Source organism: Hippoglossus stenolepis, chromosome 7 (genome assembly GCF_022539355.2).
Source record: "Hippoglossus stenolepis isolate QCI-W04-F060 chromosome 7, HSTE1.2, whole genome shotgun sequence".
NCBI lineage: Eukaryota > Metazoa > Chordata > Actinopteri > Pleuronectiformes > Pleuronectidae > Hippoglossus > Hippoglossus stenolepis.
This window is the reverse complement of record NC_061489.1, coordinates 16,676,888-16,686,678: the sequence shown is the minus strand read 5'-3', so window position 1 is coordinate 16,686,678 and position 9,791 is coordinate 16,676,888.

Genomic DNA, 9,791 nt, shown 5'->3' with positions numbered 1-9,791 from the left:
AGAGCATCCCTTACATGAGAGTTCACCATTTTTGTGAAGGAGGAAGTTGGAATAGAGGTTTTCTCTGAACCATAAGCAGCTGAGAGTATGGACTGACTCCCTCAGTCACAGGACAGACAGCAGAGCTCTTCAGGATAACAGGACACTCGAACTGTAAACAGTTAAAAATCATCAACAATGTGAACAACTTAGTAATTCAGCTCGTATCATATAAACCAGCATAAGTCTAATGTTAGATATTGAAGGTAAGAGTCATTCAATGCCTTTGTCAAATTCTGCTCTCACGTGGGCTGTACGTTGTGTGCCTTTGGAAAAACATCTCGTTTAAATACACAGCCCTGGCTTCAAGAGCAGAACATCTGGAAGGCTCAGCTTGGGGGTGCAGGTTGAGTGTGATTGCGGGGTTTTGAGTGAAGAGAGCATCACGCAAAAATCTGAGTGTGACATCAATACGTCCTGCTCTCAAACCGTGGTTGAAATAGTTTGATTTAAGTAAATGAACGACGACTCTCACTCTTTGAATTCCTGCCAACAACAGTAGCAGCGAGAGGAAGAGAATCAGTGTGATACCTGTATTGTGACCAGCGTTTGGGGAGGCGACTGGGGAGGGAGTGCTGCAGGTCTGGGATCAGGCGAGGCAGTGAGGAGCAAGGCAGATCCATGGCGTGGAAAAACATGACAAAACTTCAGCAGACATTTTGGCCGTGAAAAAAAAAATAACTGAATAAGTTTTGTACTTGAAGAAATATTTTTAATATGTGCAAAAAAGTTTCCCAGCTGTAAAAATATGTGGAGAAGAAGTTTTATAAGTGTATTGACCAAGTGGACCTGGTGTTGAAGCCGTCTCAGTGAAAATCTACTGCACATGGTGAAAAGTTTTAATCTGCTTCCCTCTGCAACCTAGGAGACTCGCTTGCACTACACCGTATTGATCACTCATTTTGACATCCAACTCTCTGAGGTGAAGTATCCTGAATGTTACTTGTTAGAAACCATATCAGCTTTGACTGGCCAAGTTTACCAGTTCCCTCTGACATCACTTGGAGGAGTTCACCATTTTGTAGAAAGAGCCTGGAATAGGGTTTCTTCCCAACCATGAGCAGTTGAGAGGTAGCGGACTTTTGTCCCCTCCCAGTCACAGGATGGGCAGAGCTCTTCAGGATAACAGGACCTTGAACTTTGTAAACAGTTAAACCATCAACAATGTGAACAACCTGATAATTCAGCTCACTATAAACAGCATAAGTCTAAATGTTAGATGTTAAGGGGAACCACTTTGTCAAATTCTGCTCCTCACGTCCATGGGCTATGCGTTGTGGCTGGAAAAACATCTGGTTAAATACAGCCAGATGTTGAGTGCCAGGTCTCAAATTTGAGTGAAATCACAAAATCTGGAATGTGACATAATAGGTCTGCTCTCAAACCGAAAAGACCACCTCTTGGTAAAGAGAAGCAACCTGGATGGCGCTGCAGGCTGTGGCGTCACACAGATACGTGATGTCTGCTTGTTTAACGGCAGACGGACACACCTCTCGCAGCTGATTCTGGTCGTTGAGCGTGTGGTTGTGTAAATAAAGAGGGTGAATTTCATCAGGGAGATCATGTTTGAAGTGTGATCTTTGCACCTTGGTAAGTAAGGGGGTGCAGCTCCTGGAAGGGAGCAGTAGAGAGAACAGTGTTCCCAATTTCAGTTACTCTACCTTTAAATCACATTTATGGAATGTTGAAACATGCGCAGTGTGAATAAGATTCAATAAAAATTTAAACCTGGTATTATGTGACTCGTTGCACGAGCTCTGAGTCGAATTCACACCAGACAACTCAGAGAGAGGAAGATCCTCCATGGACCATGTGGACTGGCAGGATTGTCTCCTGAGAGGCGCACTTTCTGACAATGTTACTTCGTCTCTAGTAAACATCCACAATCTCAGTTATTTACAAGGTTTCCCTGCATGAGTCCAGATGGATCTTGTCACGTTTTGAAGTGCTGCACTCTGTCTGGAGTCACTGTGACAGACACGCTTGTAGTAAGTTAAGCATTGCTGAAATATTTTATTGCCTTTGTGAGCATTAAGCGTTAAGCCATCAGCAGAGACTTCATCTCAGTCACAGTCTTGTTTTGGGAATAAGGTCATATTCTGAAAGAATACATTTGTAATGTTTCAGATTAAAGAGAGTGTCATTTGTCGTCATTTTACGAAGCGCCGGGAGAAGGAAGACGACATCGTTTGTTATTTATCGCAGTGACTTCGGTCAGTCTATGGATGCACTTGCAAAAATAATTTCATGTGACAGCATTGGAGTTTGGGGAATGATTCTCTGATCAATATCATAACTTAGATTATCCTCTCTAACCTAACCACATTTTATCTTGACCTTTGACCTATCCTCTGGGTTGTCCTGGAGAGGAACAGCCAGTAATGTTCCAGTAGCACTTTGACCGACTGAAGCGATAACATCCTGCCTTCAGGAACAAGCACCTCAGACCAGACCCACTCTGGCTCCTGTAGTCAGTGGCTCACACGGGGTCTCCTCTCTTCAGCTCGACAGCCGCTTAACCTGCACACGACTTAGATGCAGCCTTGGATGAAAGCGAGGAGGAGTTTGTTCAGTCCCTCGTTGCTTCCTGGGAGCAGCTCGCAACGGTACTCGTCAGAATGTCCATAGACTCTGCCTCTATACTTGCAGCAGATATGACTGTGGACATCACAGGGGCTTGAAGCGAACCTAATCAGGTAAACTCTGACACCAGTAGAACCTCCATCCTGCACCACAGGATGTGGAACCCCCTGGAGGTGAAGTCACTGAGCTCAGGGAGTCAGTCGCAGCGGAGATACAGTGGCGACAGGTATTGGTGCAGCCGCCTGAGCTTTGGTGTCGTCCAGAGCCTGGGCAACGTCTTCATGTTTTGTCTGGGAATATTTCATTTTGGAACTCAATGCAATTTCTGGATGCTACACATTCAGCCATCAGCATGACGCACTTTAAGTGAAGCCAAATTACTTAACAATCGCCCCTGGTATGTACTGCGGTATATGTCAACCATGGTTCTTTTTCATTTGATTTTGTTCACGCGTGTTCATGTTTCACGATCAGTTTGGTTTTAATTGGTTATTTGATGCTATAGAAACGGTGAAACGTCACCCAGTTGGCAGGCGCTGACTCCCGGCTCGCGATTGGTCAAATTGCAGCCTTATCCCGGCCCGAGGACACCGATACCAGCTCCACGCACCTCCATCGCGGTTTCTGTGACTCGGCTCTGGAAATGACGAGCGTGAAAATGCAAGATATGGCTGAGTATCCGGGATATTTTGGCTTCTCTTTTGTACATATGCATTTAACAGATAAGCATACCTTAATATTTTAAACTTGCAAACACCTGTATTTTTAATATAGAGTGGAAACTTTGGAAAAACTATCTTAAATTTGTAGACAAGTCCAACGTGAAGAACTCTCCATCTGTTGAATTCTGCATTTTTTAGCAGACCCCTGACACAGTAACTGCTGCTGCTCAAATGTGACCCCAGACTTAATCCTAGTCATATTTGTTGGGAGGTGTATGTGAGCTAGTTTGCTGTCCATTCTGCTCCCACTCAGAGTCTCTCCTGGATCTACACTAAGTGTGACGGTTTCTCCACGCTGTATCTGTTCGGCCAGTTGGTTTGAAAGAGTCATAGCAACTCTGTTGTGGACTATTCGTATTCACCAATAAGAATAGAATAACAACTTGCTATCAGCAGCATCAACCTTTACGTGGCCTCTCAACACACAGCCCGTCAGATAAGATAGTTTTTCACTTTTCCTGGTGAGAATTTCATGAATACTGGCTGAGTTACTGTGCTCTGTGTAGTAAACTGGATCTCCTCTTCCTCCTTTGCACCAGTAGTCCTTCACGGTGAACTGCTTGCTGTCCATTTGACTTGAAATCCTCGGCCTCGTCAGGGCTCAGGAGTTTTCTCACCTCTGCCCACCAGCCAACAGTTCTGCCCAGGTGATGATGTTGCAGACAAGTCAGAACACCTCTTTTGGAAGGCTCTGTGTGTGGTCAGCACTCGGGTTAGCCGCTGAATGCTTTCTGTTAATATTAAAGCTGCTTTAGCACATTTAGTCCATTTCATAGCGGGTTGGGTAATTAGGTAGAGACATGTATCTCTTTGGTCTTCTGCAGTCGTAAAGAAGCTAAACAGCAGTAAAGAAAGCAAAAGTATAAATGTTTGGCCAGTGCCTTACCTGTTTGCCATATTGGAGCCACAAAGTTATACACAGCAGTACCGTACACATTAACCAATTTTTAGCAGAACCACTGGCCCAGATGATTTTCTAATTCTATTTGGACCACATTCTGCATGGACCCTTTGGGTCCACATCCAGATCTGCCCACTTGCCTAGGCTTTGCATGTTTTTACCATAAAGACCCAGGTTTGTTTTGGGATAGTTGGGCCACTTTAGCTCTTTAACAAGTGAGGCCAGGTTTGTTTGGATCCATTCTGTCACAGGAAGCTAGGAGCCCATCACTGCCTGAAGGTAGCCACATCAATCTGGTCTAAAGGTGCTGAGCATGAACACGCCTCCTCAAGATAGACTGACATCACAGCATCCCTAAGTGATTGCCCCCCTGGTGTGTAGCTGCAATGTAGATCAAATTATCTCTGAAAAGAAAGTTATATTACCTCTGATGTACTGTATGTTCAAGTTTTGGGTTGAATTGAATTAGTTTTTAAAATAATAAAAACAGGAGTGAAGCATCATGACCCCATTAACTGAGCAGCTCGATTGGTATGTATCGGCGGGTGTAGTCCCAGATCGTTTTACCTCCGGGATATTTTGACCAGTTCAGGCTTGGCGCTTAATTGTTTCGTAGATGAGAATAACATCTAAGCAATAAGGTGAAACGTCAACACCCGCCATGTCGGCTGTTAGTACGCAAGATAAATATCGGTAAGATGTTCAAGCTTTTGAATCGGTGCATCCCTGGTGCTGCCTTTTTGTTAACAAACTGTCGGCGCATATGAGGTATAAATTTTGAAAGAGACATTTACCAAGTTTCTCAGCTGTTCTTTCTCACCAGAAACTGTTAATGTGGCGACATCGCTCCATCGATTTGTGAAATTCAAGTTCTTCTTATCTTTAATGACACCTGCTTGCTTCCACTGTCGGATAAGGGTAAAAATTTGACAAATACCTTCATTAATAATGTTGGAACCGTAGTCAGGTGGGTTGAGTCATTCATACCCTCAGTGGCCATCACGAGGACACACCGGACAGTGATCATCACCGCTGAATATCAAAATTGAGCGTTTGCCCAGGGCCACAGAGACGCCTTGTGGGAAGCTGATCACAAATGAAACAGAGAACTTGAAAGTAGAATGGCATGTACTCAATTACAAACTCTTTCTCACCCAAACACCACAGATACAGTGCCTCATAAAATGCTTTCATCAGGAAAATAACAAAAGGAATCACACAATCTTAAAAACTTAAGACATTACCACAACTTTTGCCTTAAAACAGCAGCTTCCAAAGTTAATGCGTGATTCTCTGCACGCTAATAGGAAAAGTTTCTTATCTTCACTCTGAAGCAATCTTGACTCATATTGGCAGGTAGGTTCCATCTCACAGCAGGAAGAGCGGCTGAGTCACAGCTAACTGTATGCAGATAAGCTGCAGTTGAAGAGTGAAGGCTGATTTAAAGATCCAGTTAAAAGACTCTAGAAGATTCCATTCAAAAATAACAGTGGCACAGAGGAAACTCTTGTCTAAGTATTCTAAAAATTACACAAATAATATTAAAGAAAGTCCAGGATGTTTAGTTCCTATTCCCATTGGTTCTATTACCTAGTTGTGGAAATCCATCTCTGTAGTTTTAAAAATAATCCTGCTGACCAACAAATAAGAAAAGAAATGTACAGGACAAAAATATAACCTCCACAGCGGGTAGCTAATGTTTTAGTTTCTCAAAGCTTCAAGCTCCCACCTCTGTTCTCTGTTGTGACTAGGTTGCTGTCCTCTGTGTGAAAAGATGTATCCCCCTCTCCTTCCTCTGCAGTTGTGGTAGTGCCTTCCTCCCAGGATGCTGATTTCATCATCTGTTTCATTATCTTATGATCCCAAGGCTTCCACACATAAGGAAGCTGAGGTTCTTCTCTCTGAACCAGTCATGTCTCCTCAGCGCGTTATCCCCAGAGCGACAGATCAATTCCCGCTATCTGTGCATAGTTTGTGTTATATCTGACGTCAGCCTGTAGGCCTGGGTTTATTGGCTTTCCAAAAAAAAGTGTGATGAGGAAAATGAAAGACAAATTAAATGGGAAAAAAATTAAGTACATGGGAATTTCCTCAGTAGGGCAAGTTGATAGTAAAACTGTATAAAGACGAAAAAAGGTCCTATATATACAATGAATCTCAAAATGCTAAAGTTCATTAGTCCCATGAAAACTAAATACTTTTGGCCCAGATGGCAACACCACTGTCACACTGTCATCCAGCCACCACCTCTCATGGGTGATGGCACTTAGGCAGTCCATGCTGTTGCAGGCCGGGCTGAATGGCCATGTGTGTAGCCAGTTTGTCACCAAGAGACTAAGTGGCCCTATTTATTATGTGTGAGGCCATGTTCACCATTCATGGATATAGAGGTCTGTCCAGATCACACTTTGCTGGCATGATGTGCCAAACTGAAGACAGGTTTGTTTTAGGAGTATTTGGGCTTACATTTGCTGTTTACCCCATGTGGATGGAACTTCAATTCCACCCCAGATGCTATCTGAAGTTCTGGGCACAGTGGTTTTGTGTAGTTTTTACGTAATCCCACAGAAAACAAATGAAGAGGTGAAAATAGCGTCCTCGGTGGAGGCGTGAAAGATGATTGGACTTACGTGTTACTCTCTGACTGGGCGTCACTCCACTCTGAGGAATACAAGTCGCTCTGTGCCCACCCAGTACTCTCCACTGCTGGAAAACAGAGGCAGTGCCGAGCCTGTATTCATTGTGTGTGGGAGCTACAATATTTATGCAATGACACAATTGGTGGGAACATTTGTCCCTCCATTCATATTCCCGCAGGTGTCTCTCCTCTGGATCACATATGACAGAATCTTCTCACACTGAATATCTAGTCAGTTGTGTTACAGCATGAAATAAACTACCTGGCGTAGTGCTAGACATTCAAACACAAATATACAGCAACAGAGAGAACTGAACAAGCTCCACATGCTGATTGGTTCTGTTTTCATCATGTAGCCAGTCATGAAAGCATACTGCTCACAGGTTTGTTTTTATATTATACTGTAACAAACATAAACTACTTCCAAGTGAGTGAATGATCTGATTGACTTTCTGTCAGTGTGAAGGTCGTGAGAACTGAGATCAGGTATTTCAGCTGACTGTGGGGAACTGAAGCGACTAGCATTTTATTTAGGAAAAGTGGTTATCATGACTGTCGACATGATGTGGAAAATAAGCTTCATGTTTCTACTGTCCATTTGTATGAACTGCTTTACTTAGTCAGCTCAGCATCTTGCCCCCTTTAAACAGAACATAGTAGTTAGGTAAATACCAACCCAAGTTTGTTCTATAGGATTTGCAGTTCATTCAGCATACTCATAATCTCTTAGTAACAACATACACAAGAAAATGGGATGAAATATACATATTAATAAAGATAGATCAATAAAGAAAAGTTGACTCTCACATTCAGTGTGTGTCCACACAGGAGAGAATAATATTCAACACTGAAAGAAACATTGGTATCTCATCAGACATTATTGAAACTGTTAATAATCAAACAGTACGAACTCTGGTAATAAGTCTATTAGTAGGTACTGTTGTTATATTGTAAGCAGTATGAGCAGTAGTATTAAAACTATATACTAAAAATTGACCTGCCCAAAGTATATGAAATGGCTTAAAGAGATCAATAACTCAATGAATACAAGAAGTTAAATATCGGTAATCTAGTGTCTTTGATCCATTTTTATTGGAATTCATGTGTGGACCTAGTGATTGTTTCTCTGATAATCCTTCGGGACAATATTCACAGCACCTGTAACTTTAAAGTCTATAATTCCCATTCGACATACAATGTTTGATTGTTCTAAATCAACTTTTCTTATATATTCTTTAATAAATAAATCAATGAATCAGGTACAAAATTGGTCTTTTTCGTGTAGCCGGTCGTCAAATAATAATTTAAAAGAAAATATAATTTCCATTTCAACGGTTCTCCAGCAATCACAATTTAGTCTCAAATAAAATTGTTAGTCATGCTGGCTCAAGATACATACGGCAATTTGATTGCTTTGCAAATAGATAAAAACGCATTCTCAGTTTCCAGCAGCATGGCTTCTGTTGCTGTGGTTGGACAAACATCTAATAACCACTTTGAATTGTGAGAATGAAGTTACTTTGAGTGTACTCACAGAACGACCTTTGCAAGAAGCAGAGAGGTGCCCCCAGCGGTCACATCCCTTTGGCACTCACTCAGGAAAGCACACTTCAGGACAGGTAAGGGAGTCAGTGAGACTCATCAATGTGAAGGAGAAGAGTGTTAGGTACTTCTGTTTTCTGAGTCAGTTTCCTTCTTCACAGGAACACACCCCAACTCTGAGGTTGCTTGTGCCTTATCTAGTTAGCTGTCGAGCCACCATGATAGAAATCACCACACGTCCCTGCACGAGACAGAACTGTCGTCCTTATAGTTACTGAACATTTTTAATTATATGATATCTGAAATAATGGGGATAGCAATGATGGAAATTTAATACAGTAAAAAAGAAAATGTAGTATTCCCTCAAATATGTCTTCAGTGTAAAATATCTTTGTAGATTATGATAATTTCATGTTGTGGAAGATGTCTTTGACTTTTTGATGACAGGAAACAATGTTGCCTGACGGGAAACATGCAATCAGTTGTTAAAACTACAGCACGCAACATGTTTCCTTTAATTAGGGCCCGAGCACCTCCGGTGGGAGGCCCTATTGTATTTCGAAGGATTTGTATTTGTAAAAGTACAAAAGTAACTAAAAAGTAACTAAAAGTACAAAAGTAACTAAAAGTACAAAAGTAACTAAAAAGTAACTAAAAGTACAAAAGTAACTAAAAAGTAACTAAAAGTACGAAAGTAACTAAAAAGTAAGAAAAAATATTAAAGTAACTAAAAAGTAACTTAAGTACGAAAGTAACTAAAAAGCAACTAAAAGTACGAAAGTAACTAAAAAGTACGAAAGTAACGAAAAGTAACAAAGTAACGAAAAGTAACAAAAAGTTACAAAGTAACGAAAAGTAACGAAAAGTAACGAAAAGTAACTAAAGTAACTAAAAGTAAGTAAAAGTAATGCAAAGTTACGTAAAATAACGTAAAGTAACGTAACGTAACGTAGGTGGCGCTATGACCCTGAACTAATATTAATATATGGATGTGTTCAGGTCAGGATTGTGATCATAGGTCAGTAGTTCGGAGCTGGTTGGATAATGCAGAGTGGATTTACAAAGTACTTCCTCAAAAGTCAAAATGGCGGGCTTCCTGTTTGGTCTAGCATATCTATCCAAGAGACTTATTTGTTTGTTATGAGAAGACACATGTCCCTAATGGTTTTTTGTACATGTCCGCAACTCGTGGTTGCCCTTTAGGGGGCGCTAGTCAGTTATTTTGCCACGCCCATTCCTTAAAACCATATGAATGTCTGCAGGGGGGGGGGGGCTGTTGCTACACAAATGTAGTTTGAGGGAGATAGACCCATGAACACGGAAGTTACAGCAATTTCGTGTGTCACAGCGAGTCAATGACGCCACG